Raw genomic sequence first — 10,555 nt, 5'->3', positions numbered from 1 at the left:
TTTTACCATTTCATTCCTTATTTAAACCTTTTCACCTCTTCCCCAAACCTTTTTACCTTCCTCCAATCTTCTCTCTCTCTTAAAAAAAATTAAAAAAAAAATTAAAAAAAAAAAAAAAAAAAAAAACCTAGAATCCTAAACTTCTTCAATGGCGGCATCACTGTTCACCTTCTCCTCCACTTCAAGAAGAGTCGTCCCAGCTCCAAACTCTCCTCCTCTTCCCATATACATGAAAGCCACAAACATAGTTTTCAACCCTGATATTCCAGGTGTTCATCGAGGTCTTGGACTTGATGATTTTTTTAATTTCTTAGTCTCCTGCCGACTCCGATACGCAATCAGTGACGTTCCATCAGAGTTCTTTCCTGAACAAGTCTGTGAGTTCTACTACACTGCAACAATTAATGATGAAAACAACGTCATCTCCGGGACTATTGGCCGTGGAAGACACTCAGTCTTTATTACCGCTGACCTCCTCAGTGTTGCGCTCAGGTTACCAATCTTTAAACCCTTCTCTGAGCTTCCACCTATTGTACGTTGTCGATGTCTCTTTGATCAACTGAGATATGATCACTCAAAGGCTGGTACTCGATCAGCTCTCATTATGCATCAATGTATGACTCCAGGATAGAAGTTCGTCACCGGTGCTCTGTGCAAATGTGTGGGTCACAAATCTCGCAGTGGTGATAAACTGAGCACTTATGAGCAACAAGTCGTCTGTTCCCTTCTTCTCAACAAACGACTTGATTATGGGGCTTTCTTCTTTGATCAACTTGTTTAACTTCTTCGTGCAAGTGTACGCGCTAATCATGTCCCCTTTCCACGCTGGATTGCTCTTGTGCTAGATAAATTTTTCGCTGAAGCTTACTACTCACACTCTGGAAACCCCATCCAATGCCCACGCATGTTAGTACGAATGTATCAGGATGATCCGTTGGAAACTGACATCGGCATCTCTGATCGGATGAGAGAATGGATTGCAAATTCATATACTGTTCCTTCACTAATCGCTGATACTGATGAAGGAGCTGATGGTAACAACGAAGATCATGCTGATCAAGAAGCTGAATCACAGGATGGTGGTCATCTCTCCCCTCAACTTTCTCATCATACTCTCTTTGTCACTGAGAGAGTTCACTCAGCTCAAGGGGAGCCACTAATTCAGGGGGAGCAACCATCCCAGGGGGAGCCACCATCTCAGGGGGAGCAACCATCCCAGGGGGAGAACCCATCCCAAGGGGACCAACCTTCTCCGAGGGAGCAACCTCACTCACAAGAAGTTCCAGGTACTTCATTCCTTCATATACCAGCCTCAGCATTTAATGAGCTTATAACACTGACTCGGGACATGAGTCAGCGTCTTCTACGAATTAAGGCCGATGTACATCAGCTGAAGGGAGTTCTCTTGCCAACTCCTTCCCGTAGCCCACAAAATGATGATGATCAAAAAGGGGGAGACACTGATGATGATCCAAAAGAGGGAGACACTGAATCTGTTGAGCTTGGATCTGCGGACAACACTTTAGTCCAGACTGAGCCACCACACCCGATACACGAGTCTGATAGACCAGCTGCTGATGAGTCCATTATAGACCAGCAGATACTGAACAGATTGTTGAAGATAGTGAGCATGATGATGAACATGATGATGAGTGTCAGATGTTGGACATGAACTTCATTGATCCCACTATTCCAGCTCAAGGAGAAGCCTTAGAGGATAATGAAGATGAACATGATGATGAATGTCAAATGCTAGATATGAAATTCATTGATCCCATTATGCCAGTTCAAGGAGAAGATTCAGATATAGCTAGTGAGGATACTCAACCTCTATCTCGCAAGCGAAAGGCAGCAGATACTGAATTGGCATCTTCACACACTGATACTTCTCTGCCTAGCAAGAAACCTAAGTCCATCGTCAGCATATCCAACTTGGCAGCTGAATGGAACATGTCTCCTGATCAAGTTAAGCAAATTCTTGATGAATCCAATCAAGCTCGGCTTCTAAAGAATATTGCTCAAGCTGATGAATCTCTCATTCAGCATCAACTCAGGCCAAAGGATCCTTTGAAGCTCAAATGCAGAAGTTCTTAGAATATCTGTCCAAATCCAAATCTTCCCAGCCTCCTCTCAGTAGCAGCAAGTCAAGGACTGAAAATGTTCTGGACAGGATTGATCGAAAGAGGTTTCAAGATGTTCTTAAACGACGAGTGAGAAGTGATAAAATCATCAAAGTTAAAGCTTCTAAACCTCGTAATGAGAAAATTCTTACATTGCTGATCACTCGTCAAGGTCCTCAACATCCATACACTGAAGTTGTCAAGAGGGATGAGCTGATCAAATACGGATATTCTGAATGGATGGAATTGCTCGAATTAGCATCCAAGCAAACTTCAGCTCTCTCTTCAGAACTGACATGTGCTCTCCATCTACTGATCAAGAAAGTTCAGCGCTTGGATCTTGTTCCTATACAGCACTCTCAGCAGCAAGGCCAAAGTTCCTCAGTTCCTAGAATCCGAAGGACCAGATTTCAAGTTGATAGTGAAGATGTGTTGGTTCTAAATTTTGGTGTTGAAGGAATAAACAACTCTCTTCCTATCGGTGTTGAGCCAGTTCAACATAAGTTCATCTCTGTTCCTGAACATGGAATGTTTTATCTCGATAAAAACAGAAGAATGTGCTTTCAGCACACCATAGAAATTCCAAGAGCTCCAACAGCACATCTTGTTGGCTTAAGACAAATGTGCATGAGTCATCAAGATCTATCTGGAGAGTTTCACATACTGATTGCTATGGAGCTGCTGAATAGAAGATAGGAGCTGTTGGATAGTCCTTACTGGCCTGTGAAAATAGAAGCTGAAGCTGAGTATGAAGAATTTTTGTCCAGAGGTGTTCTCGTATAGCTGTTGTTTTGAACATCATCATATTGGGGGAGATTGTAAGGTCGAACCTTATAATTTGATGATGTTTGAAACTGATCCATCAGCATCAGCGTCAGCATCAGCATCAGTGTCAGCATAAAAGTTGTTCAGTATATATATTGTCTTATATGTACCAGATTTAGTATTTATCTTGTTTCCATAGTTATCATATATTAGTTAGCTGGAACATCCCTGATTTGTAGGGATTGTCGATAATAGTTCTATATAATCTTTTGTACGGGTTTGTGAAGGGGTTGTCTTTCACAAACCCTAATAGTCGCTTTGTGCGAACAATAATCTCTTTGTGAGATTATCATTCTTAGTGAAAGCTCTTTGTGATATTTCGTTGTTCTGTTCTTATTATTAGTCATTGTTTGATAAATCGATTGATCTAAGGTCCTTTCAGGGATGTCAAAAAGTCTCGTGGGACCGCGATCCCATGCGGGCCCCGTCCCGTATGGGGGCATTTGTTGAAAAAAAACGGGGACGGGGGCGGGGGTGGGGGCAAGATTAACCCCCGTTTTAATTTCGGGGGCGGGGACGGGGGTTGGTAGTCCCATCCCGAAACCCCCGTGGGAGCCCCATTAACAAATTATATAAATTGACATATATTAATTATATAAGTATAATAAACAGTAAAATGATTTTTACGTACAAAAATTCAACAAAAAACATGTTTTTAAGTTGTTTGTAACATGTAAAATTATGTTATAAATATTTATTTGTTACCTAAAAAATAGTTTCTTTTATCCCAAACAAAAACTTATTTTAGCCTAAATAAGTTAGCCCAAAATCAATCGGGAGCGGGGGAACGGGAAAATTTTGGGGGCGGGGGCGGGGGATGCAATCCCCGTCCCGTTTGCCCTCATTGACATCCCTAGACCAAATCCATTATGTGTTAAGACTTATGTCATCAATGTCGTTGAAAGGACTTGGTAACAACTAAGTGTCTCCAAAATATGCATATATGTTACTATCAGATCTTGTGTATATATATATATATATATATATATATATATATATATATATATATATATATATATATATATATATATATATATATATATATATATATATAGGTTCAGGTTCATTTGAGACCATTCCACTTTTGTGAGACCGTGAGATCAAATCTAAAAATAATTTTAAAATGCAAAATAAATGGGAAAATCCAAAAATTCTTTTTTTAAATATTATTTTCAGAACTTGAATTAAATAAAAAAAAATTATAAAAAAATTATAAATCATCCCGTTTTTTTTTTTTTTTTTTTTTTTTGAAAAATAAGTGAGATATTCTAAATAGAATAGTACACTGACATATTCTAAAAAATAATTTTAAAATGCAAAATAAATGAAAAAATCTAAAAATTCTTTTTTTAAATATTATTTTCGGAACTTGAATTAACTAAAAAAATAAAAATAAAAAATCCTATTTTTTTTTTAAAAATACGTGAAATATTCTAAATAAAATATTACACTGTACATATTCTAAAAATAATTTTAAAATGCAAAATAAATGGAAAAATCAAAAAATTCTTTTTTTACATATTATTTTCGGAACTTGAATTAACTAAAAAAAAAATTTTAAAATAAAAACAATAAAAAAAATAAAAAAATGCATCTCACGGTCTCACAAAATTAGGCCGTCTCACATGAACCTAACCCTATATATGGAAAATAAAAAACCCTAAAAAAAACCCTAAAAATCATAAAAATACATAAAAAAAATACTTAGAGATTACAAAACTTTTTTGGAAGTTACAACTTCAATATATATAAGTTAATTATATGATTATATTCATTGAAGGAAGTTACAACTTCAACATTTAAAATGAGTTTCGTGACTTAGTTCTCCACAAATAACGAATAGTTATATTACATGAAAATAAATAAGTTTTTACACTATAAATGCATCTAAAACAACATTGTTTTTATATTTCTCCAAGATAAAAATATACAATAAATGTTCTTATAATATAAGACTAACCAACAAATGTTCTAAGAATAAGAGGCCAAAAAAATCTCACTTCGATAATCTTAGGTGATTCTTAATAAACTGGATGTTGTTAATGATTATTAAACACCATTGTGGTTGAGTAGATATATAGAACACATTACAAAGATGAGAATTCGCAGTTGGTGACCACATCGTCATAGTAGGTGGAAAAAGATGATGATGTAATGTTATGTATTGACTAAGATATTGCTTGAAGATTCAAGACATAACATCATGCATTAAACATAATAAGGCTATGAAATGAGATCTCAAGGGATGATCAAACGGAAACTCATAGAAATGAAGTTGTAGTCAACATGATCAATGACAATGTAAGCGATGGACATGATTAATTTCCTTCTAATAGCAGTGCCAAACAAAAATGAAAAGGAAAGGAAATGGAAATGGAAAAGGAAAAGAAAATAATTAGCTAAAGAGAATAAAGATTATGAAATGAGTTGTTGATATAGTAGTTAAAGAGAATGTAACTAATGAATATGATTAAATATTCTTCTAATGACATTGCTAAACAAGAATGAAAACCAAAGAAAAATGATTGAATAGAATAAACATGATTAAATGTTCTTCAAATAACAATACAAAACAAAGATAAAAATGTAAGAAAAAATTGACTAAAGAGAATGAAGGTTATGAAATAAGTTGTCAATATAATCAAAAAGAAGGTAACAAGTCAAGATAATTAAATGTTCTTCTAATAACAGAACAAAAGAAAAATGTAAACCAAAGAAAATAATTGATTGACGATAATAAATGTGTTATTAAAGTTTGTACAACCTTTATTATTGAGGACATTATGAAGATAGATCATGAAGGTTGTTTGTGAAAACATTTTATACCTTGTGTTTCCTTGATCTTCTTTTCAGAAATAGGAAACAATGGCAGTCTTTTTATAGCTTAAAATGGAGTGTTGATATTAATAAATATAACTTTTGCATATCTTATAAGTTTCTTAGAAACATATGAGACTTGACTTTATAATGACGATGGGTGATTTCATTATCCATTTAGCTTGAAAGTGTTTATATATATATATATATATATATATATATATATATATATATATATATATATATATATATATATATATATATATATATATATATATATATATATATATATATATATATATATACTAGTCGTTTACCCGCGCAAAGCGGCGGCAGAGAATAATTTCCAAGCGGTGATTAATTCATTGCGATAAATTATTTACTTGTGGCTTATAGATCAAAACCATAAAAATCATGAAATATTAATGAACTTACAAAATATTGATCATTCTTTAGTTTTTAAAATTTTCAAACGCTGTAATCTATTTATGTGTCACTTCATTGTAAATTGCAACTAATTATTCACAATGTTTACTCAATATAACTGTAACATCTTAACTTGTACCAGAACTTTAACCGATTTAATGGGTTTTACTTTCAATCTACCTTGAGTTGATTTTCTGAATTTAGCTTATAATTAAAACACTAATGTTTATCAACACAGAACAATGCTGGCAAAGAAATAAAAAACTATCTAATTATAACTTTAACACAAATGTTTATCAATTTTATTTGTTTATTATTTTATTTTACTTTCAATTCTTTTCAAGAAACTACGTTTTTTCTTCTTTGATTTGCAATTCCTTCAACTTTTCCTAGATGCAACCGTTGATGACCACAAAAATTACAATCTTCCCTAGAATATAAAAAAAATAGTCCATAAAACATAAGAATGTTTCTTTTAAACACCATTTTTCCTACATGTAAACCATTTTTCTCTAAAAATAAAAGCAAAAGTCAAAACAGTTTGCAAACATGAGAAAAGGGGGCTTAAGTTCTACACATTCAAAGTTTTCTCAAAAGGATTTGCACATTACAACAGATCTAGGGCAGAATAATATAGATAAAGAAATTTAATCAAATTTTTATCAGAAAAATGAAAACATACCACAGAAAGATTGAGAAACATTATTATATATGAACACAAGAAGATCTACACCACTTGTTTGTCAATGTAATCACAACATAAAACCCCCAAAGTTAAAATTGTATTTGATCGAGCCCCAACCTAGGAACATGGTGGTCGGGTACCTTGTTGTGCATCTCTTCGTTTTTGGTTGGAAAAAGAATAAAGTCGCATTCCTTCTTCTCCCTCCTTAATCTATGCAGCCGTGCATAGTTTTTTATAGGTTTTTGATGAACTGGGAACACAATTTTGAAGGTGGGCAGGAAAAATGAAGAGTCTATGAATGATTGAAGGTTTTGTGTTTCATACACTGATGTGAGTGTGCCTTTTCAATCCCATACCATCCACTCTATTCCTGTGATAAGACCTTAAGAACACTGACTCAACATCTAATAAATGTTAAATGTTAGATAGGATAACTACACTAAAATTCTATCCATCGGTGTAACAACTTAATCCGTTTCATGGGGGAAACACCAACCAAAACGCCTGCAGAACAACCCTACAAACCACATAACAATATAGTCAAGAACAATATTCATATTATAAAATCTGAATAGAAAAGCTAAAATGAACCCACAAGAAACATCAAGAGATAAGGGCGGATAACATGAAAACCTGAATAGACACAACACACACGTCATGGGGTGTTGTTGCTGGAGAGAGTCTAAAAAATAAGCTTTCTTGCAACATACGAACGTTGAAGGTGGAGGGGAGCTGATAGATTAGGGTTCAGATGTGTGTTGTTAAGGCAACGGTGATTGTGAATGGTGGTGGCGAGAATAGTGAATGATGTGCATATGTCGGTGGTAGGAGGGCGGTTGCCCTAGCATTTGTTGCTTAAAATCGAAACACAAAATCGATGAGAAAAAAATGGGAAAGACTCGATCTGTTCTCGTAGAGAGGGAAGATAGAGAAAATGGGGTTTACCTGAAATCAAATATATTCTGAAGCTGAAAAATTAGAGGGAAGACGCAATGGAGAAAGTCGTCTGGATAGAGGTGTTGATGGTGGTGGCGTATGGTGGGGAGGCGAGAGTTTAGGGTTTTTGGTGGACGATGTGCGATGGGAATGAGCTGGTGGTGACTATGGATGATGCAATAGTAGATGGTGTTATTGACAGTGGTAGTGAGGTGGGCGACTGCGGTAAGCCGTGATGGTGGTGGCGGATGAGGTGATCGATGTTGGTAGTGGTGGCGGCAGCTTAGGGTTTGTAAAGAGAAGAAAGGGAGAGTTAAAGTCACGGTAGGAGGAAGTTGAATATACCGAAGAAAGGCATTGAGAGGTAGAGCTCAAAATCTGAACATGGAGAGGACCGAGATATCAGGCTTAACAATGTGAGACCGAGTAAAAATCACATTTAAATTATAATATTATTTTATTCAAGATTAGTTGTACTTTACGTTTAAAGACTTGAACGTCTTAATAAAATATTATTATTTTATTGGATCTATTAATAGAAATAGTAAGATTTCTTTTATAAGTTAGTATATATATATATATATATATATATATATATATATATATATATATATATATATATATATATATATATATATATATATATATATATATGACTTTGAATTGAATTATGTTTGGTGGAAATAGATGAAGAATATTTGTTCTAGATAACATATAGATGAATAGATTGTACGACGTTATCAATACATATCCTATAGACTTGTTGACAACAAATGATTATCCTATTTCAACGGTAAGATTTTAGTATTTATGTTCTAATATGTATTGAAAACCTCAAAGATGACATATAATTACTTAAATAATGATCCTACCACCGAATAAACCCATTTATTTATCTGTTAATTCATAAAAAAAACTATATGTTTGGAAACAAATATATACTTATAAAGTTATAAAATTTGGTCATTTTTCTTTGTTTATTTAAAATTTTAGTTAAGGTTTTTAATTCAACATTATTATAGTTAATTAATTTGCATGTCCTCATGACTATGTTTTTTTATACGTAATAAGATTTTTAATAACATATAATGCTTGATGTAATAATAATGATAGGTGATGTAATAATGATGATAGGTGATCTGATTCATCATTTATCTTGAAACCATATATATTTGAATTTGAATTCAAATTATATTCGATGCAGGTCATTTTTTTTCTTTGTATATTTTGAATTTTTATTTAGATTTTATATTCAAAATTATTATTCTTAATTAACTTGAATGTGGTGATGAATAAGCAACAATTGCAAAGTATTTTTATAGGTTAAAATGGGGTGTTGATATAAATAAATGTGTGTAAAAAACAAGAAAACTAGGCCATTGTTTATCTGTCTCGGTCAGCGTGAACTTGCCATAAAATAGACCTAACATTCTATATTATGGGCGTGTTTGGCAAAAGTAACTGTTAGCTGGAAGCGGATAGCGGTTAGCTGGTAGCAGGTAGTTGGTAGCATGTAGCTGGTAACTGGTAGCGGGAAGCTGTAGCTTTTATTTGTTATATGAATGTTTGGTAAAAGGAACTGGAAGCTTTTGAAATATATAAAATTACATAAAAGGACAATTGATTAAAAATAAAAAAGTATATAAATATATTTTTAAGGGTAATTATGAAAATTGATTTCAAAAGCTCCGGAGCGTTTTGTTAAAAGCTACATGAAGTAGCTTTTAGAATTGGAGCGTTTTGATAAAACTAAAAGCTAAAAGCTCGTACTGCCAAACGAAGTTTTTTGTTTAAACTAGAGCGTTTTGTCAAAAGCTAAAAGCTAGAAGCTCCTAAACGCTTCCAAAAGCTCTGTGCCAAACACGCCTTATGTCCTTTTAATGCAAATGAAGTTTAATACTTAGGTTGTGTTTGGCAAGCCACAGCTAGCTGATAAGCTAGCTTGTTTTTCGAGCTTTTTTATGTTATCGTGTTTGGTAAGCCAAAAAGTAGCTTATAAGCTAGCTTTTTGAAAAGCTACTTAGACTAGCTTTTTATGAGCTTTTTTAAAATTTTCCAAATACAACCCTTAATTAATTACCGAAACACATATTCTTACATGTCCTTTTATGTAATTTTATATATTTCAGCTAGTTTTACCAAACGTTATTTTTTATCAGCTAGCTTTTCAGCTATCAGGTAGCTTTTTATTTAACAGCTAGCTTTTCAGCCATCAGCTAGCTTTTCAGCTAACAACTAGTTTTTCAGCTAGTCCGCCAAACATAGCCTTAGAATTGCATACGGGATCCCCTTTTTGTCTCCAGTGAACATTGATCGTTAACGACACACTCATCTCAATACATAAGTAACGACTTAGTACGTTAAAAATTAGACTTATGTATTAAGTGTTTTCATGAACAAAGAAAACTGTAAATAGATTGAACATGTTAAGATGATTCCGTAGATATAAAGAACGTCAAATATGGAGATCATACACGAAAGTTATGACCTTTTTAAGAAAACAAATCAATTATAACTAAGTTATCCTTAAACAAACATTAAATCGACTCGTTGCATTAGCTGCACATCTTGTTAAGTATCTTATGAGTAAGTTTTTGGTGTCAGACTATAACATATTATTTTATTATAGTGTTGGGATATTTTTAGCACAAAGTTGTAGTCATTTTACAAAATCAGTCGTAACGAGAAAACTATAAATATAACTTAATTGAAATTTTGAACATGCTTTTAACATATTTTTGTCCAT

The 10,555-nt window shown here is 33.4% G+C and overlaps 1 long non-coding RNA gene across 1 annotated transcript; it reads right to left on the bottom strand.

The window, feature by feature from the left end:
• Nucleotides 1-6,752: 6,752 nt before the first annotated feature.
• On the bottom strand, nt 6,753-8,006 carry LOC145038747 (uncharacterized). Its single transcript, XR_013679540.1, has 3 exons — nt 7,819-8,006; nt 7,507-7,727; nt 6,753-7,390 (listed from the first exon to the last, which is right to left on the bottom strand). It is a non-coding gene; the product is annotated as an uncharacterized LOC145038747 (long non-coding RNA).
• Nucleotides 8,007-10,555: the final 2,549 nt, after the last annotated feature.

Source organism: Lactuca saligna, chromosome 4 (genome assembly GCF_052625555.1).
Source record: "Lactuca saligna cultivar CGN05327 chromosome 4, ASM5262555v1, whole genome shotgun sequence".
Taxonomy (NCBI): domain Eukaryota; kingdom Viridiplantae; phylum Streptophyta; class Magnoliopsida; order Asterales; family Asteraceae; genus Lactuca; species Lactuca saligna.
Note: the sequence above shows the minus strand (reverse complement) of the source record. Positions and strands in the feature narration are given on the sequence as shown.